The sequence below is a fragment of the Lissotriton helveticus genome, chromosome 3_2, assembly GCF_964261635.1.
Source record: "Lissotriton helveticus chromosome 3_2, aLisHel1.1, whole genome shotgun sequence".
NCBI classification, from domain to species: Eukaryota; Metazoa; Chordata; class Amphibia; order Caudata; family Salamandridae; genus Lissotriton; species Lissotriton helveticus.
In genome coordinates, this window is record NC_136062.1 from 119,833,624 (window position 1) to 119,859,142 (window position 25,519).

At 43.3% G+C, this 25,519-nt stretch overlaps 1 protein-coding gene across 1 annotated transcript in view; it reads left to right on the forward strand.

Annotated features, from left to right (window-relative positions):
- Positions 1–25,519, forward strand: part of TEX9 (testis expressed 9) — a 573,374-nt gene that overhangs the window by 354,236 nt on the left and 193,619 nt on the right. The gene's annotated exons all lie outside the window — the stretch shown is intronic.

Sequence of the window (25,519 nt, forward strand, 5' to 3'; positions counted from 1 at the left end):
CCGGAGAGTGAAGAGACACCGGAGAGCATCCGCCGAAATCCAATGATTGAGAGCTGCCACCGTCGCAGGGCAGCAAAAGCAGAGAAAGTTCAGCATACCAACATCACGGCAGACAGAGACCCCCAAGCTCCGATAGATGGCACAAGGAGACAGCTGCTGAAACCTCTTTTTTTTTTTCCCCAGCAGAGCGGAGATCGAAGATCGGTAAGGAGGGAGGAGGGGCCTCCTGGAGCAGGCAGATTTTCCATCAGCACAGCGGCGGCACATACGAACGCCTCTGAGAGGGTTACTTCTCTTCTTCTCTTCACCAACGCAAGTTAAGAAGACTGCCGTCTAGATCAAAGAAGCAGGTAAAGCTGACGAAGTATTCTCGACAGCCATGCGAGGATCAGGGAGGTGGTAGGTAGAGCGAAGCGTCGGAGACCTCCCTTACTCAGACACCGGAGTGTCTGCCATTTTGCACCACCATTACTCCTCGACTAACATTGAGATCTATATTGCATTGTCCAGCAGGACATGAATATTTTAATATTTGGTGAATAAAGACAAAACTTTAAAGTGGGAGCACAAACTCTGTAACATATTAGCACACAAAAAGGAAAATAACTCCGGCATAGTTCAATGCTTTAAAGGCAATCAACAAATTGGGAAGCCTAAATGATGAAAAACACCACTGTATATTACAATGTTACATGTGATTGTGTCAGGGTGTAAAGGAGTTGACGACGTTTCGATCCCATACAGAAATAACCGGCACTTCATCAGGACATTAAGTTAAATGCCTGAGATAGATGCCTGTGGATGTACAGTAGAGGGGAGAAAGGGGAAGATAATTACAGGGATATTCAGGTTAAAAGGGTTAAAAACATTCGAGAAGTTGGTCGTGCCACGCAGACATGCATTTAACAAGGTGAGTTGGTATCGAATCAAGAAGGTATGTTCAATTGGTGAAGTAATGAAGAGAGGTAGAGAAAACATATTATGCGAATCAGTGTAGAACCAATGTTCTAAAATCTTCTTCCTGAAAACACCAAATAAACCACATTTTAAGTGTGTGAATTGGACTATGAAATCAAAACTATATCTTTGTAGCATGATAAAAGTTTCATTGATCAAGAGTAGAGGACAGAACTCAATTTAAAATCCTTATTCTTATGTGTGAATGCTCTCACATTGGTATCTATTGCTAGCTTCCAGATAAATCTAGACACATTTCACCTTTTCACCCTTCAGTTCTTTGACACAGGATTATAAACCCCTGTTCAAATCTTATGGTCAAACAGGTAAAAGGGCACTTTGCATGATAGGGACCACAACTATGGGGCACCATACTACTAGTTAATGACTGGAACTATATTCACTTTTGAATAAAGTTCTTGTATGCCTAAAAAGTGTCTATCTCAAGATTATCATTTGAGCACCTAGGGACTAATTTGCTCTGTATAGTACACTAGATAAGTGTAATCACTTGGTTTCCCTTGCTCCTCGTCTCAGCATCTCATTAGAACTATAAAAGAATTCTCAAAATTATTACTGTCACTTAAACGTTTTGTGGGAGCCAGTGCAAGTATCTCACCTTGTGCGTCAGCCAAGCTTCCAACACGAGTCACAGCTATAACCGCCCATTTCCCACTTTCATATCTGAGTGGATGTTAAACCGCGTGTGTACCAGAAAGAATGCTAGAAACACCATGAAGGTAGTTCTTGGTCTCTTTCTCCTTCCCACCTGGTTGGCAACTGATTGGCATCGTGATTTTATTGCAAAGCCTCAAAAAATGAAGACGTTTAGGCATCAGGCAAAGAAGTTGGTGTTCAACGTTTCATCAATATGTACATAACTTCTCAAAGTCACAGGTGCTGTCTTACTTCTGGTAAAATCGGTGTGAAGCCTTAGAAGAGGTTGGACTCTATTCGTCACAGGGGCAGTTCATCTTTCTTCATGAGCGTTTCCACTTTGTTCCATTCAGTTAAACTACCAACGCGATGGAAAACTGGTATGTTTTCCTGAAAGTAAATGTTTTTTCTAAGCAATGCTTTAAATCCCTGGTTAGATTCAGGCTGTGAAGGCATTTCTAGATTAAAGAAATACAAGATCTTGGTTGGGAAACGTTGAGAGGTATTTTCTGGTTGAGGGTAAAACCTTAGGAACAAAGGAGAGGATTGCAGTCATTCAGCACAATTTTATTTCTTATGGGGAATGAAATACTGGTCCTTCTAGGAGAAAGCCTGAAGTTGCAGAACTGATTCTGCAGTGTGATTGTGACAATAAAGGGTACTTTTTCAAGTCAAATTATTTACCAAGTACAGAAGGAGTGCTCTGAAGCTACTCTTATAGAATGTGAATGACTTGAAGGCTAGGAACAAATAACGGACAGTGTTGCAATTACTACAAAGACCTCAGCCCAAACTTAAACTTCAAAAAAGAAAGCCTTTCACGTAGATATTTCTTGCTCAAACAGAATGCACAAGTGTCTCTTGAGGGTTTGCAATTTTACTTAGTGTCTCTTGAGTGTTTGCAGTTTTACTTAGAAGGAATGCACCATTCGCAGTGGATAGATCATGGCTGGATGTGCAAGGATTTTACACAGCAGTGTTTGGAGTATGGGGCTATAGTGATGGGTAATATTTGCACCTTTTTTCTCTCCTATCTCATTCTCCATTTCAACCACTGGCCCTCGTAACCCTGTGTATGTCGTCTCTAATGGAATTGGTGAGAGACAGAAAAGTGCATGCTTCTGTTGGATTCCATACACTAGGTTAGTGCAGTTAGTGGAGTACCTAGGCCAGAGCATACCAGTTCTGCCTCCTCCCCAGCTATGATGATAGAAATAAGCTGTATTAGACACAAGGGAGAGTGCGAGTGGAGGCTTATGACATGGGATCTTAGAGACTAGGACATTTTGAACACTCTTTTTGTAACAGTATAATACTTTGCTGAAAATATGGGCACTGTGACTTCTGTGTTCGCCCTCTGGCGCTAACTATGCTTAAAGATCAGGCAGCCTCCAATATAGCAGAGCACAGAAAGGATAAAGCAGGGACAACTAATGCTCTAGAGGAAGAATTACTGGATTCAGAGACTGACTAAATTAAAAAGACAGATCCCTTTGTATGAACATGCATAGAGGACAAGATCAAGGAATACAGTTGCATGGTAGAAGGTGAGGTAAGAGCCCATCTTATGGTAGCTCAATGTTGATTAAATGATGTGTGTTATACAGAGAAGAAGATGATAGTGTGGTTGATTAGGTGTGATGAAGGTATTATGTGGATAAAGGAAATTGCATATGACGAGGAAAAGTTGATTTGACAAGCCATTGATATATCAAGGGTCTTCACGAATTCTCTGCTAAGCTATGTAAACCCTAACTTGAGGAGAATATTAAGAGTTTAGAATAGTTCATGAAGGATCTCCCTGTGCTGAACTTGAACTGGGAAGGCAAAGTCACTCTGAAATTAGCAGTGTGAGTAGAAGCTGCTAAAGCATTGGATTAAATTCAGTACAAGAATGCCCACGGACCGAATGGGTTTGCACCCGAGTTTATTAGGAGGTCAGCCAGGTCAAACACATGCTTAAAATGTTTTGAGTGTTTAGAGGAATGGCAGTGTCTTTACGTTCACCTGAATAGACATGGTAGTGCTACAGTGTAGGCTAGTAAGTCAATTGTACTGTTTGGTATACCAATTAAATGCTGGTGAAAGTACTGCCCCAAAGGCTTCTCAGAATCATCATGGTTATTGTACTACCTGACCAGTCGGGTTTTATGCCAAACAGGACTATCTGACTGAATATCCTATGGAATAATTATTTTTTATTGAATTCTGCAAAAGATCAACACAGCTAACAGCCTACATCCTTTGGCCGGCAGCGAATAGAAGTGCATAGGATGGTACCCAGCTTTTCACCTACAACCCAGAGGCTGGCGGCGTTATGTGGAATTTAAAAACAAATCAATAATGGCTATACGGGAGAGGGATAGAAGGAGAAAAAGAACCCAAAAGGAGAGGCAAACCCAGAAATCCACCCATCCCCCGCCCGCTTCCCTTCCCCAACTACTCCGCATCAGGGTTTCAGAGATGCACTTCGCAAAACCATAGTTAAGTGAGATCCAGGGGCAGTCAGCCTCACCGGGAACAGTCTAGGACCTCAATGAGGCCCCCCTCACCCCTGGGACTAGACGCAGGATTTTCAAGTATTTCGGGAGGTTAGTTCCTGAAGTTCTGTAGATAAGATTTTAGTGAACGGGCCCACAGTAACGGGTAATGTCATGCCTTATTGTCCACCAATACGTTCTATTGCCAGGGCCATCCATGATCTATGAAGTCATGATTCCTGATCTGGGATCTGCTTCATTCCCCATTGTGCAAGAATTACTTGCCAGGTGGCATTTAGGGCTAGCGCCATTTGTTGACCTTTGATGGATCGCAGGGGTGAAAGTCAGGGGGTTGGGCAAGCCCAGAATCATGTATGCACGGAAGCGGGGAATGGACGTGTCAAAGGCATGGTCAGCTTCCAACAGAACCCCATTGCAGTATCGGGGCAGTTTGGGACTGTGCCACATCAGGTGGAGGAGAGAGCCTGTTTGCCCACAGCCCCGCCAGCACTTTTCAGAGCACCCTCTTTGCCACCTATAGTCTTGCAGGTGCTAGGTACCAATAGGAGGTGATTTGAAATGCAGCTTCTGTGCCTGACGTATTGTGCGCTGTGTGCAGGGTCCTATAAAATGTGTCCTGCCATTCTTTGTTTGAAAGGGGTCATCCTATTTCTTACCATTTGAGCTGGCACTTGGTTTTGGAGGCGCTTGCCTCTTCAGAGAGGAGAGCATAGATTTCTGAGATAAGATGTTTGTCCCCATCCTTGCATATTAGCCATTTCTCAAATCAGGTTAGGGGTCGGGAGGCACAGGGCTCAAAGCCTGCAAAGGTTATACAGTCTCTCACTGGAGTATAGTAACCAGGTCTGTCTCTAATAATTCATAGTCCTACTGTATTCACTGGAAAAGGATGATCCTCAGGGTATGGAACAGTGAGGCTATGCGTTTGCAGCCCTGTTCTCACCAGCGCTAGAAGATCTCAGATTCCAACCCGGGGGAGAAGTTGGGATTGTCAAGGATCGGTGTCATTGGCTAGGGGAATGCTGTTAGACCGTATTTAAGGGCCGTTGTGTCCCATACTTTCATAGTTGTGGCCAGCACCAGAGACGAGTAAAGCCCCCAGGCCCTATGCTTGGGGGGCAGCCAGACCTCTCTCCATATATTGGCTCCTGCAATTGTCTGATCCATAAAGGACCAGTGCTTCTCTGAGAGCAGGCGAGTTAATTCCACAACATACTGTAATTGTTCAGCCTAAAAAGTATCTCAGGATCAGGGGAGTGCTAGGCCACCCTCTGTTTTTGACCGGGTAAGTTGTTGTTGGCAGAGACATGGTCACTTAACATTCCATACGAACCGATATTAATGGTGAGTTTGAGGTTGCGAAAGAACGCTGGCAATGGGGTTAGTGGTATAGTTTGGAATATAAAAAGGATGTGTGGGAGTATTGGCTACCTAACTGCCAATATGTGTCTGCACCAGGATAGCCTAGAGCGACTCCAGGAGGAAAGTGTCTTATTTGTGTGGGTAAGGGGCCATAGTTGGCTGACAGTTTCTTCGCTGGAGTAGATGCCATAGAGATGCCTAGATATGGTATCGTCTGCACTGACCATTGAAAGGGGAACTATGCTTGCTGTTAAAAATAGGATCTCTGGTTGGATAAGGCTTGCGCCAAAGACAGGCAGAGACCACCACTCTAGCCAGGGCTTGGGAGTTACACGCCAAAGATAATCCCTGCTCACCCCCTTGTCCCGAAGGCAATGTGGAAAGCATTTGCGCACGCACACAACAGCAACAACATCCCAGGCACACCACAAAAGGAACTCCACACAAGGTTATATCAAAAATAGCCTTTGTATTCTCAAAACACATTAGAATAGTAAACACATAATGTACACTGTGCCAACTGGCACTGGGCCATATTTACAAGGGATTATATACACATGACAGGGCCACTGTCAGAACCATCACAAAGTGAACTTAGTAAAAGAAAACTAGGTCATAAACGTACAACCAGTAAACGCTGGTAATCACTGTACTTTGCATCAGCCTGTGACATAAACTACATATGCACAGTATCACACAAGTCTAAATACATTAGACCCTAACCTCCTAAGTATAACTCACATTAGGGGCATAAATCACAGAGAACTTAATCTCACTAGCATAAATCATGATATGCCAACCAACCTCATAATAATAAAACTACATTTAGAGGGATAAAACAGGGTGCGTAAAACATACTATATACAGTACATTACCAAGCACCAAAATCACATTTAGCACATGAATTACATTAGCGCCTGGCTCCCTATAAATGTACCAATCCCCCTGGCCCCCTAGCCATCTCAGAAAGGGGGCTCAAATGCCCTATGTCCACAAAGTCAGGGCTGCTGCCTAGGCAGCAAAAGTTAAGGGGGCGCCACGGCGCAAACCTAAACGTTGCAGCTGGCACTAAGTGCTGTGCAGCTGTGCAGGCAAAGACGGAGGGCGAAGAAGTGCATCTCACTCCTGGCATAACCATGTCCCCTAAAAGAAAACAAGACCTAAACGGTGCAGCTGCCCACTACTTGCTGGCAGCTGTAAAAGTTAGAATGCAGCATGGGCTCTCACTGGCCCTTGAAATGACTGTGCCCCATGTTGGAGCCATCTGGCTCTAAAGCAAATAAACGTGCCCCCAAACGTGGGAGCCACGGGGCTCAGGAAAACAATTCTGCGGAGTGTTGGAGCCATCTGGGCTCTAAAACAAATGCTGCAGGCGGTGGAGCAATCTGGTTCTGAAAAGAAAACATGTCCCTCAAGGAGCACACTGGCTCCGGAAATAATCAGGCCCATCACTAGGGCCATGCGGGCTCTCAGACAAAAGATGCCCCGTCGTCGGAGCGGCCCGCAACTGCGAGCCCGCTCACCAAATAGGCACTGTGGGCCTATCTCTGGCCTCCTCCCAAATGAACTGGAGGGCTTGGGCCCACTGGAACTCGGGACCCTTCACAAGGGTATTGCAACGTTGGAGCGACCCGCTGCACGAACGGGGCCGCTCTGACCGGGTGCCTATGCCCCCCCCACCCTCCTTCCAGCCGTCTCACACTCACCGCCTCTCGGGGCGGGGGACTCCGGGCTTCTCCCTCGCTGGGGAGACTCTGGCGGCAGTCTCTTCTCCTCACCCGCGGTGCGGGCAGGCACCGGCAATGTGTCTTGCGCCCCCGCCGCATTCGAGCTGCACTTGGTGGCGTCTGCGGGGCTCTCCCTCAGCCATGGTAGCCCCGCACAGGCAGGCGCCATCCTCCTCCCGGGCAGCTTCTCACGACCTCTCTAGGCTCCGGGCGTGCACAGGACTTCCTCCTCAAAATCTTCCCAAAAATTCCCGCCCGCCGTCAGGCACTAGAGTGCCTGACTTCCTGTTTTGCCGCGGTGGTGATCTCTCGTTTATCGGCAAGAGGGGTAGGCTCCATCCATAATTTAAAATGTGCAGCAGGGTAGGCACCTGCTTAATCAAAAATAAAAATAAGCGGCCATAATGCAGGGTGGGCACCTGCCTCTCTCCCCTCCAGCAGGGGGGAAACCCTATGTCGGGATTCCCTCTGGAAAGGTTGCTGCGCCACGCTGCCCTCGTGCCCTCATCAGCTGGGCAACCTATAAGCGAAAATAAAGCGCTCCTCCTCAGGATCACAAAGCGCTCTGTTGACCTAGAAATAAAGCATTGACAAGGCACTAGGAACGCAACCAAAAAGTCCTTTAGTTGAGACAAAACAGGTAAAAGGTCCAGAAAGTCCTGGAAGCATCCAGGGGTAATGTAGGGCCCAGGGGCCAGCACACAGGGCCCTCCAGCAGGGAGGCATCCCCCATGGCGGTCCCTCCTGGGCTCCACCAGCAGTAAGCCCCCCTCTGTCATGATTCAAGAAGAGAACACTTTTCATGGGGTCACAGCCACTATTTCCTTTGTCTAAAACTGTAGGGCAAGCGGAGAACCAGTTACAACTGGTTCTGGAGCACTTTGTTTTGCTCAGCTCGTCTCTCTATTCACAGGACAAGCCAGGGACATCTTATGCACCACAGGAGGTGGAGCCAGCATTGTGGAGGGAAGGCCCAGCCCTATTATGGTGTCAGGTGCAACTCCTCACTCCCATCTAGACGCAGATCTCCCTATTCACCACCGGGCAGACCCATCCTGGCTCCTGGAGCCAAGCACACCAGCCAGCTCCTGTCAATCACAAGCCAGACATGCAATTCACATCAGGCAGGCAGACACTGCACACAAAAATGCCAACTTCTAAAAGTGGCACTTCTCCACTAGTCACAATAAATCTGTGCACCCCATTGCGCAGCATTTATTCTCACGAGTTCACACATGCTAAACTCGCCCCTGCACTCCTCTCACATCAGGAATTACCATGGACACACATATCCCCCATGCATTCCTGTGGGAGGGCAGGCCAATCTCACCACACGCACTCGGAGTGCATGTGGTGGCATTAAAATAAAAACAATAGAAAGAGGAGCAGTAGAGTGTTTTATCTCTACTGCTCCTCTTTCTATTGTTTTTAATTTAATGTATTGATGGAATTGCTTCTCTGTATGATGTTGATATGATTCATTAGAAGTTTGTAGTTTCATATATCGTGCATGGTATTCATGCATTTTTAAGTTCTTTTTTTGTGACCTTTTATTAAATACATTTTTACATTGTATGTACTAATAATAAAATATGTTGCTCTCCACTTTGAAACTGGTCCTGTGCCTTCCCATTATTATTTTGACAAATACCTAATACCACCTGGTTTCTCCGGTGATGCGACGGCAACCTCTGCGGTGGTGACACGCTTCTCTGGTGATGCGACACACTTTGTCGGTGATGTGTCGGCGAACAGCTGCGGCGGCGACACACGTCTTTGGCTATTCGACAGCAACTACTGGGGCGGCTACACGCTTCTCCTCGCTGCGTCACGCTTACAGCACCCAGCGACATGCAGTCTTCTCAGAGGGCCCAAACAACTGTAGGCACCTCTCTGCAGCTAGAATTCCCAGCAAGGGAATTCAGGGGAGCTGGTGGTGAAGCCTTGTATCCCTGAGACTTCAGGCAGGAGGCAAGCACACTTCAAGCCCTTGGAGATTCTACCTCAAGATTATGAAAAGTTCACAAAAGTCCTTTTCCCCTGTCCTTGGCAATAAAGTAACCACTGCAGGCCACCCCCAGAAATATCAAAACAGCACAGGGGCAGTCTCCTCCTTCAGCTTCCTTGATTCTTCTCCTTGGCAAAGGTTTATCTTGATTCCCTGAAGTGATCTAATGTTCAGGGCTCCGGGCCCCAATATTTATGCCAGTAAATCCTTTGTCCTGTGAAAGCAGAGGGTGCCTGTGCCCAGCAAAAAACCTGTTATGTGCAGTTTCCTGGCAGGAGGTGGAGACAGCATTGTTGAAAGCAGACCTGGCCCAGGTAGCTGAAAGAAAATCTCCTCCCCCTACCCTCTATTCGATGAGGGCTCAGGTCAGTGAAAGGATATCTCCGCCACCCCACTCTCTATTCAATGAAAGTCCTATTCAGCCCAGTCCAGCCCTGACCTATCAGACTGCTGGAGCCAAAGCTCTCTCCAACCCCCTGTCACTCACAAACCAGACATGGAATACACAAACCTAGCAGAGACATGCTGGACGGTTAGGCAAGAAAATACCTACTTTCTAAAAGTGGTATTTTCAAACACAGAATGTAAAAACCATCTTCACTAAAGGATGTATTTAACATTCTGAATTCAGGCATATTGAACTCGAATTTCTACCTAGTTCCTTGAGTCAGTTAGGATTATAAGATGTTATAATCAAATTGCCCATTCTGGCCTATGGGAACAGGTAGCCTTGCAATAGTGAAAAACGAAATTGGCTGTAATTCACTATCAGACATGCCACACACATGCACCCTGCCGATGAAGGTACCTTGGGCCTACCTTAGCGGTGACTAACATGTAGAAAAGGGAAGGTTTAGGGACAGGCAAGTGGGTGCACTTGCCAAGTCGACATGGCAGCCCCAGTCTGCACACAGGTTCTGCAATGGCAGGCCTAAGCCACACTTTACAAGTTGCTTCTGTGGGTGGTACAACCAGTGCTGCAAGCCTGCCAATAGCATTTGATTTACAGGCCCTGCGCACACATGGTGCACTGTACTAGGGCTGACAAGTAAATCAAATAAGCCAATCGGGAAGTCACTAATCCATTCCAACAATTTACAATAGGGAGAACTTGCACTTTGGCACTGAAAGCAATGGCAAAGTGCCCAAAGCATCTAGATCAGCAAAAACATAGCAAAAACACAGGAGGCAACAGCAAAAAATGGAAAGGAGACCCACGCCAATGGTGCCAGGTCTAACAATTATCAGTACAATTGGGTAGAAATACAATTGTACTGATAATTGTTCTGCAGGCAGAAGATATGCTGCTCTGAGACCTCTATATTTAGATAACTGTACTCTGTTTTCAGGGTCAGCTGCAACAAATATTTCCAGTTCAAGATTGGCAACTGGCATTACTTTTCTTTCTAGATTATAGAGAATTCTTTTAGATACCTTGTATGTTGTTGAAATTATTACAACGATAAGTGGATTTTATTTTGCAAAAAGAAAAGGTTTATCTGTTAAGACTATATGAGATCTAGTTTTTACTGTGTGACAGAGGCTATAAATGAGAGCCTAATCCTAAGAAGATACACCATAAAGAGCAGCTAGAGAATTAATGCATTTTTTAGTGACCTGGCTATGATGGTAGCAAAAGAGAGATTGCTAATGAAAATATAGGGATCATAGAAAGTAGGCAGACGAGTACAGTAAAATGAGATGTAATTTGTACAAGGTAAACGGTACTTAATAAAAAATGGTGAGAACATGGGCTATATACCTCATGGGTTGGCATGAGATGTTGCCTATAAGAGTATTCAGAGACACTTGTGCAGGGGAAGAGGAGAGTGGTGAGGGGACGACCTCCCAGAGTTAAAAAAGGTTAGTGTAAGAAACTGGGTTACTGGTTATTGGGGTGGGGCAAAACCCTTCTCAAGCAGCAACCACAGTTCATCTCAGAGTGAAGTCACAGCAAACCCTAAATTAACCTGTGCTCAGCCCTCGGGTAGCTTGCACAGAGAGTCAGGTTTAACTCAGTGGAAATATGTTAAGTATGTGTGCAACAATTCAAACAGTAAAAACCACAGCACAAAAAGATCCCACACCAGATTAAAAAAATTGAGTTTTTAAATAAATAAACCTAGACCAAAACAACAAAAATCCAATCCGTATCTTGGGAGATATTCAGTTCTAAACATTTTAGTAAAGATAGATCCAAAAAGCACAAAGCGCCAACAGTAGGTGTCTGGTCGTTCTGGATCACACCACTATGGAACCTGAGCCAGCTATAGGTACCTAGTTAGGTCCACTGAACAGAGTACCTTAAATCCTAGTTTGCGGAGCATCGTGAGGATCCGCTTTGAAGATGCATCACGTAGCCGAAACGATGTCTGTTCAAAGGTGCAACGAGGCTGCGGTACTAGGTCCTGGGTCATGTTTGAGGTTCATGTTGACTAGGGCTTGTAATGCGAATTCCGGCATCAAGGATTCATCGTGTAATTGGGGGTGATGCTTTGGTTCTGAGGAGCTGTGATGCGGAGTCTGTTGTTGTCGAGGCTGCCATCAGGGAGGGATTCGAGGGCCTGCGCTGGGGATGAATTGTGCAGCGGTGGTGCAGATGGGGCGGCAAGCTACAATGCCCTGCTGGTCTTTTAGGGTGCCGATCCATGGAGTAGCAATGAGGCATTGCTTCTGCTCGGGGTTGAGCTGCGCGACAGAGGAGATTTGTTAGTTCTGCTAGATGCACAGATGCTGGCAGAGCACTTGAGGGCGACTTCCAAGGGTCCAGGACTGGGGTGACACCACTTGGCAGGGTGGACTTACTGATGGTAGAGTCCAGGTGCTGTGTACAAGTTTATTGGAGCCTTCTGTCTCTGAAGCTCAAGTCAGGAAGCCAGCCAACTAGCCTTTAGAGTCACTTTAGGGTCCTGGGTTCAACAGATGCAGGTCAAGTCCTTCTCACCAAGTCAAGAGGGCAGCAGGCTGCAGGGCAGCAGTTCCTCAGAGCAACAGCCCAGCACAGTGTCAGTCCTCTCAGCATGACAGCATTCCTTCTTCCTGGCACAGTATCCACTGGTACAGAAGTGTACTGAAGAGTTTGTGTCTGAATTCCAATTTTTATATCTGGCACCCTTCCTCTAGTAGTTGGGAGAAGCTTCTAGAAATCCCTTTTGACGTCTCCAGGCATCCTTCCTTTCCTGACCTGGCTCCAGACTAACTACAGGGCATATGCACCCCTTTGAGTGGAGGTAGAACACAGCATATTGGGAAACCTTATTTACAACATTGTTTTTTTCAGTTTAAAATGCTTTATTAAAATTAAAAAACAATGTACAACATCAGTAAAGAGTTAATACGAGCAGGAAAAATTGATAACGTGAAACGTGGAAAGAGAGCAATGGTAATTAACATCCTTATGAAATAAAACTGTACTGAGTGAAAAAGCATTTTAGAAAAGTTTTTCGTAAAGAGAGAAAAGAAAAAGAAAGGAAAGGGAGAAGAAGAGAAAGGAGGAGGAAGAAAAGGAAGAAAAGGAAAGGAGTCCAAGAGAGAGAACAGTAAAGGAAAATGAACACAATGCGAACCAAAAATAGATTGTAATAATTAACATTGCAAAATTGTAACAAGAAAAGTTAAGATGACTTTCTTGATAAAAAGATAGCTAAAGGCAGCCTCAATAAGTCTCTTTTAATCAACAAGGGAGTGGAAGTGGCGTATGCTCTGTCCATTCTGTGGTGATGACGTAATAGGCTCCACCATTCTTGAAAATACATTTTTGAAGTATCCTTCCAGTTAGAAGTAATAACCTGAAAAGTAATGGCTAGGAGTAAATTGATAAAGTTACCAACATCTTTATAATTCTCAAATACGGGGGAGAGATTGCCAAGGAAAACATGTTCAATGTGGAAAGGAATGTCTGACAGAAGAATATCATTTAGTTTAGACCATAAATTGGCAAGAGCGGGACAATGGAAGAACATATGAAGAAGATCACCCTTATCATGAGGACATGACCAGCACTTAGGGGAATCAACCAATTTAAATCTATGAAGGTCACTAGGGGTAAGGAATAATCTGTTGTAAAAGTAATATAAGGTCTGCGTCGTGATGAATGAGCGGGAAATGGTATGAATCTTGGACCACAGGATATCCCAGGTACATACAGGAAGATCTAGGCATAAGTCTTTTTCCCATATTAGTTCCAAAGAAGACTTAACTCTAATTGCAGGGAGATGGGATATCAATTTGTAAATGGTAGATGCTTTGAATTGGGTGGAAAAGTCAATAGAGATAGAGGAAGGAGAAGAGAGATCGGAGGAAATAGTGGGACTAATGTGAGCAGGAAAGTAATAACAGGTGAGGACATCCTTGAGTATGCCATAAAGGGCGGAGTAATATGGGGAGATGTTATATAGAGATTGAAGCTCAGATAAAGATAAGAAAGTGTCGTCTTTCATCAAATGTTGGGGAGTAGAAATCTCTTTATCTATCCACTTCTTCCAAAATCTTGATCTTGAAGTTCTTGTTATACCAAAGAGGGATGTCAAAAGAACAGGAAGTCAAAGAGAAATGAGCAGCAAGCGAAGAAGAGACTAAAGCCTTAGAAAGTGCAAGAGTGGGAAAGGACTTGCGTTTCGGGGGTGTGGTGACTTGAATGGCCGAGAGAAAGGGGAACATTGGGCCAACTCCAAGGTACTCCAAGCCGTACATGATGATTGTTAGAGTTGGACAAAAAGGTACAAATTTGCTTCAAAGAGAAAGCTGAGTGGTATCATCTAAGATGAGTAAAGTTAACTCCTCCTACGTTTTTAGGGAGTTGAAAACGAGCAAGTGAGATTCTAAATTTGCGATTAGTCCAGAGGAATTTGATAAGCAAACTGTTGATAGTACTAAAGAAGTTGTTGGGGAGAGAAATAGGGAGCATAGAGAGGTAAAAATTAATGATGGGGAGAATCATCATTGTAATCGTAGCTAATCTACCCCACCATGAAAGGAAAAGAGGAGACCAGCTATCAGTGAGGGCAGTAATTGTTTTGAGTATTTCAGAGTGGTTAAGTTTAATAAGATCTTTAAGATTATTACAATAAAGAATACAAAGACATTTGATGTGAGAAGAGGGCCATTCGAAACCAAAGTCAATAAACATAGGGGGGAGACAGAATTTATTAAGTGGGAGAATTTCGGATTTGTCAACATTCAATTTATAACCCGAGACAGTAGAATAATTATTTAAAAGAGAAAAAAAGGCAGGCAGGGAGTCAGTTGGGTTAGAAATGAAAAGTAGGATATCCTCAGCATAAGTCGTGAATTTTATGTCGACACCTTGAAAGTGGAACCCTGTGTAGTCTTTATAACGTCGAATAGTTTCTAGGAAAGGTTCGAGAGCTAGGATGAAAAGAAGGGGAGAAAGGGGGCAGACCTGTCTAGTACCTCTGAGAAGACGCAAGTATCGAGATTGACAACCATTTGCCCAAATCGATGTGGTGGGTGCAGAGTATAAAAGCTTTATAAGTTTAATGATAGTGGGACTGAAACCATGCCACTTCGTGGACCCTAATATGAAATCCCAGCTCACCCTATCAAAAGCTTTTTCAGCGTCTAAAGTGATAGCTGCAATAGGGGAGTATGATTTCGAAGCTAGATGAATAATATTAAGAAATGTACGAGAATTATCTGTAATTGAACGTCCTTTAACAAAACCAGATTGATATATATTGACAATATTTGGAATGACTTTGTTAATGCGGAGGGCGAGCAGTTTAGCATAAATGTTACAGTCAGTATTGATTAAGGAGATTGGTCTATAGTTCATACACAAAGAAGGATCTTTATCCTATTTGGGTATGAGACACAACATAGCTTGCGTAAAAGAGCCCTGTGATTCACCAGTAAGCAAGAAGGAGTTTAACAGTGATAAGAGATGGGGGGGCAAGAAGGCTTTAAAATGTAGAAAAAATCTAACAGAAAGGCCATCCGGCCCCGGAGTTTTGTCTTTCGATAGTAGGGCCAATGCCTCTATAAGTTCCATGGCAGAAATAGGAGCGTCAAGAGAAGAAAGATCAGGAATATTGACTGGGGATTTAGGAATGTTTTGGAAGAAGGAGTCGATGATATCAGAAGACGGGTTGGTTTCGGGAGTATAAAGAGAAGAATAATATGCTGAAAAACAGTCAAGTATGGAAGAATCCGAAGAATGCAAAATGCCTGAGTCATCTTTAATGGAAGCAATTTTAGATTTTTGTTTCTTAATCTTAAAACAATTTGCTAAGGATCTGCCTGCTTTGTTGCGACTGCCATACATTTCGGCATTGAATTTGAGAAGGATATTACTGGCCGAATCCCAAGAAAGTTTGTTATATTGCATTTTGGCTTGAATAAGGAGATGTAAAGTGTCGTGACAGTTGGAGGTGAAGTATTTGTGCTCCAGGGCTTTAATTTGTTTGAGAAGCGATAGGGAATGAGAGAGAGATTTCTTTTTTTCTGGGAAACAAAATTAATGATAAAACGTCTAGCAGAAGCTTTGAAAGCATCCCAGACAATATGAAAATTAGAGACGGAGGGAAGTTTCTGTTGAAAAAACTCCTGGGCGAACGAAAGAAATTGTTCAGAGAATTCAAGAAGGAGGGAGTTGTTAAAGCGCCATCTCTTGGAAGAAGGAGAGGGATAATCCATGTCAAGAATTACAGGGGCATGATCGGATAGAAGTATAGAGCCAATCTCAACCTTATTCATGAATTTTAATGCGGGTTGTGTAAGAAAATGTAGTCAATCCGGGGGTGTGATTTGTGAACGGGGGGAAAAAAATTCAAATTCTAGTGCATCGGCCAGGTGTCTATTAATCCCCTGTTGGTGATGGTTTTGAGAAAGCACTTCTGCATCCTTTTTGGGATGTATCTGGTCTGAGATTTTCTATCAAGAAAAGGGTCCATGAGTTGGTTACAATCCCCACCTAGGATTAAGTGCACGGCTGAATGTGAGGAAAGAAAGGTGGAGAGGTCGCCCCAAAAAGAAACATCAACACCAGCAGGTAAGCAAAAGATTTCACCAACCCAATGTTTACGTAACATAGATAAATCTTCAAGCTTAAGGTGTGATTCTTGCAACATTGCAATTTGACAATTCAGCCTAGCAAGGTGCGATAGCACGCATTGTTGTTTGATGGGATTACGCAATCCCTTAACATTCCACGTTATTATTCGTAATTCTTTCGTGAGTGAGAGAAATAAAGGGATAGAGAATTGAAAGAAGAAATAGCAGAAGGTAACCCATTAACAATGAATATCCTAGAATTACTGAAGGAAGAGTTAGGCAATATTACTGAAGGAAGAGTTAGGCAATAAGATAAGATGACTAAAAAGTATGAAAGGAAAAGAATAGAAAGAGATAAAGGAACCGTAAAGCGAAGGAAAAGAAAGTTTAGGAAGAAAAAACTCCATAGATTAAGAGGTGAACAAGACAGCGACTGATGGAAAGAATCATGGTGAAATAATAAGAAGAAAAAGAGACCGAGAGATCTGAAGATTGGAAGAGCGTATGAGGACCCAGAAACAGAAGAGAAGGGAAAAGGAGAAGAGAAAGGAACAAAAGCTAAAGGGAAAGCAGGTGGAGGAGAGAACTCCACCCAAACAGATATCCAAAAGAAGATGGCCAGAAGTCCGAAGACTTTAGCCACGGGTTGAGACAAAAGAGAAGACATTGAAAGGGGGAGGAGGGCGTCGAGAAACAAGATAACCACGCAGAGGAGGAAGGCGAGCAAAGAGAAGTAATAAAGTGGGACAAGGAGAGGGAGAGGACTGTATTTAATTAAGGAGAAAAAAGGTAAAAAGTGAATATAGAGGGGAAATATAACAAGCATTTACAATGTAATGGCCTCGGCTTTCATTTTTCATTTTTTTTAAAACATAAATAAATGGTATTGTCATTTACAATGGCAATAGGTGAGCATTAGAGAGTAGTAGAGAGTATTAGCGGACACAGAGCCTCACACACGCGCGCACACACACATACACAGAGCCACACACACACACAGAGAGCCACACACACATAGAGCCACACACACATACACACAGAGCCACACATACACACACACACACAGCCACACACACACACACACACACACACACACACACACACACACAGCCACCCACACACAGAGCCACACACACAGAGCCACACACAGAGCCACACACCCAGAGAGCCACACACACACAGAGCCACACACACAGAGCCCCCCCACAAACACACACAGCCACACACACACAGATAGCCACACACAGACCCACACACACACACAGCCACACACACACACACAGCCACACACACACACACACGCATACACGTGTTACCATCCTTGTGGGGACTATGTGTGAATACCTGCCTTGTGGGGACTTACCTTTCCCAATGTTTTTAAAACACACAACTAACAGAAAAATGTTAAGAAAAAATTCATGATACAGGATCCTGCTTCAAATTTGCAAATATATTGTTATTTAATCGTGCGCACAGCACCATCCTTGTGGGGACTTGAACACGTGCTACCATCCTTGTGGGGACCTAGTCCATAACACTATTTGTGATTGAATACAGTCGAAGGCACATGGCTAAATGTTTATTTTAGCAACAATATACACAAACAACATTATAATATATTCATATATGAATTGCTGCATATATAATAGGTGTATACATTAAAGGCAGATTATCTTAATGTGCCAGAAAATACCATATCATGCTTAACGAAAGACACTTAAAGCTGCATTTAACCTATTTATTAGTGCTTAAAATCTTAGGAGATAAGGGAACTAACCATAAAGAAATTAACATATGGAACAAAGGAATATGGTCAAGTAGAATCCAGAGCTTGAGGAGCTGCTGACATTTTTAGCAAAATAGATGTTTAAGTTCCCACAGAGATACTGAAATAGTGTGTACATTCAAAGCTTGAATCCCATTATAAAGGGTGTGAATCTAATGATGTTCAAGTCCACACAGAGGTTGTCTGTAATTATAGAAATGCTCAAGTCCCCACAGAGATAGTGTGTTATCATAGAGATGTTCAAGTCCCCACAGAGATGGTGTGTTATTATAGTGATTTTCAAGTCCCCACAAAGATAGTGTTGTATTACAGTGTTGTTCAAGTCCCCACAAAGATAGTGTGTTATTATAGCGATGTTTAAGTCCCCACAGAGATAGTGCATGAAGGTGATTGTGTTTAAGTCCTCATTAAAATAGGGCCCGATTCACAATGGTAAACTTAGACAAAAATTCTAACTTTTGTACATTTCAGTTTCAACAATGTAAACTTAGACCAAAAGTCTAACTTTACTACTTTTCAGTATTCAAAAAGCCCCATACAGAGAATGCAAAGCTGGTGATGCTCAAGCCAAAACAGAGCCTGTGTGTAATTAAATGAATGTTCAAGTCCCCACAGAGATGGTGTGTGACTATAGTATTACCACGGTCACCAAATAGAATGTGTGTGATGATAGACATGCCCAGGTCCCCACAGAGATAGTGTGTGATTATAGACATGCCCAGGTCCCCACAGAGATAGTGTTTGATTATAGACATGCCCAGGTCCCCAAAGAGATAGTGTGTGATTATAGACATGGCCAGGTCCCCACAGAGATAGTGTGTGATTATAGGGATGCCCAGGTCCCCACAGAGATAGTGTGTGATTATAGACATGCCCAGGTCCCCACAGAGATAGTGTGTGATTATAGGGATGCCCAGGTCCCCATAGAGATAGTGTGTGATTATAGACATGCCCAGGTCCCCGCAAAGATAGTGTGTGATTATAAAGATCACAGGTCCCCACAGAGATAGTGTGTGATTATAGACATGCCCAGGTCCCCACAGAGATAGTGTGTGATTAGAGATGTTTAGGTCCCCACAGAGATAGTGTGTGATTATAGACATGCCCAGGTCCCCACAGAGATAGTGTGTGACTATAGTATTACCACGGTTGCCAAAGAGAATAGTGTTCTTTAGATAGTCGTTGGAAGTTCATCCTGTCTTTGTATTTCACTTCAAAGGCAAGTAATGTTAGCATTGACCACACACTTCTAAAGCACAGGATTTTACATTGCCTATCATAATAAGAAATAACAAGTGTTACACCCCCTTACCACCTTTTGATTTGAAATCTAGCCACAAACAGAACATGATCACCTGTTTAAAAAAAGACCTACAGAACTTCCTCATGACCCTAGTCCATTAACTCTGCAAATTAGGTTGTTTATAGGCTTTTATTTTGCGATAAACACTCCCATCCTTGATAATAAAACCCAACTTAGATCCAAAAGTCCCCAGTAATTATCGGCTCATACCATGTTATCCCAAACTGAGCTAGATCATTGAGAACCCAGTAGGATCACCATTGCAAGTGTACTGCAACAAATACCAGTTATAAAATACCTCTCACGCTTGGACAGTATTATTGACTATTAGTGGATTTTCAGAATGATAACAGACAGAGGGGCATATGTACAAGCCCCTATTGCCACCACAATTTCACTTTTTCTGACGTTGTGGTGGCGCTAGGGGCTTAGCCTTATTTACCAGGCAGCATTAAGCCACTTACCGTGGCTTAACGCGGCCTGGTAAATAAGGCCCCCTTTTATGCTATTTTTAGTGTGAAAGGGTTGGGCAGTGGATGTTGGGGAGCGTCTCACCACAACACCCATTGATTTTGACGCTGCTCTCTATGTACAAGGGCAGCGTACATAGCTGGCAGCGCCAAAATTAATACTAGGGAAAACCTGGTCTTCACTTGGCAAAATGAGGAGAAATGCATTATGTTCCCTCGTTTTTGCATTTTCCATGTGTGCTGCCTTGTGCAGCACACATGGAAAAAGCAAACAGCCATGGATTGTTATGTACAGGAAGGTCCCCCTTCCTGTACATGAACAATCTGTAAAAAAATGTCATTGTGTGACTTTTATGTGTGTTACATGAAGCAGCACACATAAAAGTGACAAAATGACATTTTAGGATTGTTTATGTGCAGAAAAGGACATAGCCAATAGGTCTCGCCTTTGGGACCTTATAAGTATTTAGTTATGCAGCGCAATATCCTTGGTGCAACAACATCAACTGTTGCATGGCTAGACACTTATAAGGTCCCAAAAGCGAGACCTATTGGCTATGCCAATGCTTGTTAACTAGTGTGTTTTCTCTGTGGAGGCAACGGCCAGGTGAATATACTTACTCTGCTCTGACACCAAGAATTACTGTAAATTTCTAGCGATGGAATTGCTATTTGTAATGTGATAGCGCGAAAAGACTTCAGGGTATGTAGCTGTCTCAACACTTTAATTGATTTTCCTTTTTATGTTACAGCATACAAACTGGTTACTTTTATGTATTTATAATTTTACCAGTGCTTCCTCTCTCTGCACAGACTGTCTCTTGGCAAAGCAACACTTGTTACCTCTGTGACATAGAAGCTTTTCTCGGGAGGAAGCAGAAACACATTAGATCCCCTGTCTTGGGCTCATTTCAAACCACCGTACTGAGGGCCAGATGTAGGAAGGCAAATACCGGTCGGTAACGGCCAATTTCGTCCGTTACCGACCGGTATTTGGAGTTTGGGATGTAGGGACATGTTAAAATACAGATTCGGTCATTTTACCGATTCGGTAAAATACCGATTCGGTAAAATTACTGATTCGGTAAAATGACCGAATCTGTATTTTGATATGTAGGTAGCGGTTTAAGAATTCGTTATTTACCACCAACTAGAAGTTGGTGGTAAATAATGAAAACCCTTTAAAAAGCATTTTTTTTTCTTTTTAAACAGTGCCATATTGCAGACATACATGCCCTAAGGGCATGTATGTCTGCAACATGTGCACCCATGCACAATTGAGGGGTGCAACAGGGTGTCAAAGTGACACCCTGCCACCCTTCAATGTTTCCCCCAATTACCGATTCGGTAATTACCGATTCATACCGATTCGGTAATTAAATCGGTAAAATTATCTACATCCCGATTGCCAGTTCTTAAATACCGAATCGGTATGATTCGGTATTTAAGAATCGGTAATCTGGGATTTTCTACATCTGGGCCACTGAGGAGTAGTAAAAGGAGTGCTTGGAGACGTGGGGGTCAGTGCACACTGAGGGATCATGGTTCCATATTTACTTATTTCTCTGGTCTATCTCATTTGTTTGGAGAGTGAACCCTGTGTCCGAGGTACGCGGAATGGTTCCCACAAGTCCTGAGGGACAAGAGATCCCAATGAATCAAGAGTGTATACTGCATACAGTGCAGAGAAGGAGAGAAGTGACCTTCAACACCTGTGCCCTAGTTCACACCAAATCTCGGCTGCGCATGCACACGTGCTGGGGAATCCCAGTGTCACGGGGCGACATTAAGGACCAATCCTAGGGCATATTATATGTGAGACAGAAAGATCTCAAGGCGCTTTTACAGGGCGTCATTGATGTCCTGATCTGTGCTGCCCCGGAGTGTGGAGACGGCATTCACAGGAGGGGACCAAGACTCGACAACCCACTGTTTGAACTGCATCTACTGAGCGCAAAGGTATTGTAGCTGATGTCCGGTTCTGCCACCATACAACTGCCCCCACTCCCGCCATCGCGTTATCAGAGCTGCAGGGCGAGCGGGACCATGCCGAGAGTCGAGTCGGAAATCGCAAAATGATTACAATATAAAATGGGGAAAACACCAACACATATAGACGATAAATATGCACAGTACAGTTCCCGAGATTCAAGAGACAAAACGTACAAATAGTAATGCCCACATGGCTGTCGCAACAGAGATATGTGCATTTTGTTTTTAAACACGAACAGGTTAGCTCAACACATAGTGTGAGTGTTCTCCTGGTGCAAATACAAGAGGTAAAGTGGTTGCAAGAAAAAGAAACTGTAAACAGAGAGGCAGGTATTGAAATAGAATATACTAGAGGTCCACGATATAGTGCCGACCTGGATGCAGAGATCAAGGTGGCGCGTTACACAAAGCGTTGTAAAAGTTGTGAAAGTGCTGCCTGTGAAGGGAGGGGTCCAGATGACAGATTGCAGTAGTGATGGTTACAGGTGAGAGTATGTGTGTGTGTGTGGGGGGGCTGTAATGTAGACAGTACTAGAAAAAACACTCCGCCGTTCGAATTTTGTATCCTACATACTCCAGTCACAATTGCACATGATAATGGTTTCGTTTTCGGGTACGGGGGAGGGTGATTTGCCACGAATCACACAACGTTTTTGGCTAAAAAAATTGTGTCGGAACATGCATGTTTTCGGTAAACAGTTCAACTCTTATCTGTCGGGCTTGGAGCGAGATGACTGCCAGCTTACTGTAACACAAGGCTCATCACAATATTTCGAGTTTTCACCAATAACTCACGCCCGTTTATCCTGTTATTTAAAGAACTGCGCCCGACGTCAGCAGAAAACATTACACAGAACTTTTTTTTAGTTCACATTGTTGTTTCACTCAAGCTCCTAGTAAAACAAGAAAAAAAGCGCTTGCGCTGTAGCAGGGGGGAGAGATTCACTCGCGGGAGCGATAATTGCGACCACATGGGCCGCGCGCTCCCGCGAGTGGATCTCCTGACGTGCACGCGTTGCCATTGAAGGCAATGGCAACGCGTGCACGTGCTTGGCTGAAAAGCCTAAGCGCTAGGAAAAGGTCGTTTTCCTTTGCAGCGCATGCGCTGCGAAGGCTCGACCTAAAAAGAAAGGCCAAGAAACACCTACCATCGATGCCTTGAGGCTTACTGCAAAGAGATGGGTTACACCCGGAGTCCGATTGAAAAAAAGCCCACAACAGAGATTGCTTGAGATTCCTGGTTCATGGCCTGTACCGAGTAAGTAAGTATCCTTTGAGATACAGTTCTTGCATTCTGAAATTGCAATAATGTCCTCTCCTGTAGGATATATCTTAAAGCCATGGCTTAATACAGCAGGGCTTAACACCAGATAAAATAACCAGACGTGGTCTACAGACAGACAGCGGAGCCATGTTTCTGGTTACAATGCTCTGATAGATGGTGCAGTTACACACTACAGAGCACTACTCAGGCAGCTGGATGATGAATGTTTTTAATCATTCTGAGTAGCAATATAAATAGAAATTAGAGCTAACACAGAGTCAGTGTTGTACGTTTTTAGAATGGAGGAATATAAAATAAGTCCTTAATGAGGGAATATGTTTGAACTGCTGGCTAAACCCATAGAAAGAATGAGGCTCACTTAAGAGGTATTTTCTTGAAGTGTCTGTGTGCCCATCCCTTTTCAACTCAAGGTTGATGGGCATGTGATACAAAGAGCTTGTTTAACAGTACAAAAATTCAACATTTGCTCAAATGATAGAATGTTTCTGTACGGCTGGGGTTACCAATCACCCTCAGTGCGCTCTTGAACTTGATAAGTGCAAAATTGGGTAATTTAAAATAAATGTTTCCCCTTTTTGCCCATATATGCCTTAATCTCCAGGATTGTCATTTTTCAATTCCCCGAATCTCTCTATTTGTAGTGTGCATTGCCTTCAATCTGTGGACTTAAGAAAGTGCTCCAAAATAATGCTCAGCGTTTATCTTGTGAAGGGATCTGAGAGTTGGTTGTCACTATTACCTAGTACAAGTTCCTGAGACAGCTGCAGACACAGGCAGGAGGATTTTTGTGAATTAGAACATTTACTATAAACACACTGATGCATTTATTTTTACTATACACTTTAAAATCACACACTTGGCTTTATTGTTTTAACGCAAGATAGCGCCAAGATGTAATCCGAGTTAGCCCAGTTGGACACCTGAGTCTCAGGAGTTCAGGAGCCCCCGATGTTCCTTCTTTCTCAAAGGTGTGCTGTCTTCACAGCAGGGCTATTCCCTAGTATGGAAATCAACTGACTTCAGGAGGTTCCAGCACACAGCCTGTTGAGGTGCTAATGGTTCCTTTGGTTCCTTTGTTTTGCACAAAGGTGTATTTATTTGTATACAACTACTTAGTCCTAAGTCCTGCCTTACATTTCATCTTGAAGCAGGTGATAGTAACATCCAAGCTGCGGGACTGCAGGAAAGATTTTATCTACAGGGTGGAGCAAAATCTGTCTTAAATACTTTCGTTCATCAAATTCAGTGTGAAAAATGACTCTTTATGAGTCATGACATTGTTTTGTTTCATGTTGATGTGCATTCATGTTTATTCCATGTGCTATATTTAATGCCGAAAATCTTCATAGACATTTATGAAATTGTTAGTTATTTCAAGAGGACTTTCAGATTATAATAAGGAATTATAATACAAAACGAGGGCACTTCGTATTTAAAATAATACCTAAAATATTGCATTTCATTTTTTTAAGAAAAAGGTTGACGGCTTCTCTGATATTGTGGCTCAGAGTGAAGCGGATTTACAATATATAGAAGTGCACCTTGAGGCTCTATTGTGAGGAATCAAGTGTGTCTAGATTGCTCCAGCCCTGACGAGTGGAGTTCCCAGTCTGGGAGACTGCGAGCAGGGAACCACATTGTTCTGGGGGTAGGCTATTGTGGACACTTAAATATTGCGCCCCAAGGATGGGGTCCCCATGGTGATCACTGGGCACAGATCTGTAGCCTAAGACTGGCACACATTTGCAGTCTCAATTTCGTACATAACACAGTATGGATTTTTGTGATTTTGTATTTAACAAAAGAATTGAGTAGCATAGTATGGTTATTCTTTGCTGTGAAATAAGATCAATGAATTACCAGTTTTATTTCAAATGCAGTGTCCATGGAGGATAAACACAACATAAACACATATATGTTTATAGCCCCAAAGACAGTGACATTAAATTGTCCATATATAATGATAGTGATAGTTATGGTGGGGCAAACGTGAACACACATTTAGAATTAATAAATAGTGGTGTATATCTAAGCATGCGCGTAGACATGGTTTAGTGAGTAATGATTCAAAGCTGGGCATGTAGTGAACATTTCTAGGTAGTGGTGCAAATCTGACAATATACTAAGAATTAATTATCATATATGCAAACCCAAACAGGCACTGTTGATTACTGAGTCATGATGGACATCTCAGCATGAGCTGATGATTATAGAGAGATAGTGCAAATTCCAATACTTACTAAGGATTACTAATGGCCGGTGTAACTATGAAGAAGCAGATCTGAATAAACAAATTAAAAGCCAGACCTATTGGCAGGTCAATTAATTATATTCCCTGCAATTCATACTTTCTAATTAAATTTAAAAAAAAATCATTATTTATAGCCCTACTTTGACAGGTATGGGACAAGTAGCTATTACACTTTTGGAGTTGGCAGTACCAATATTCAAAATTATGAT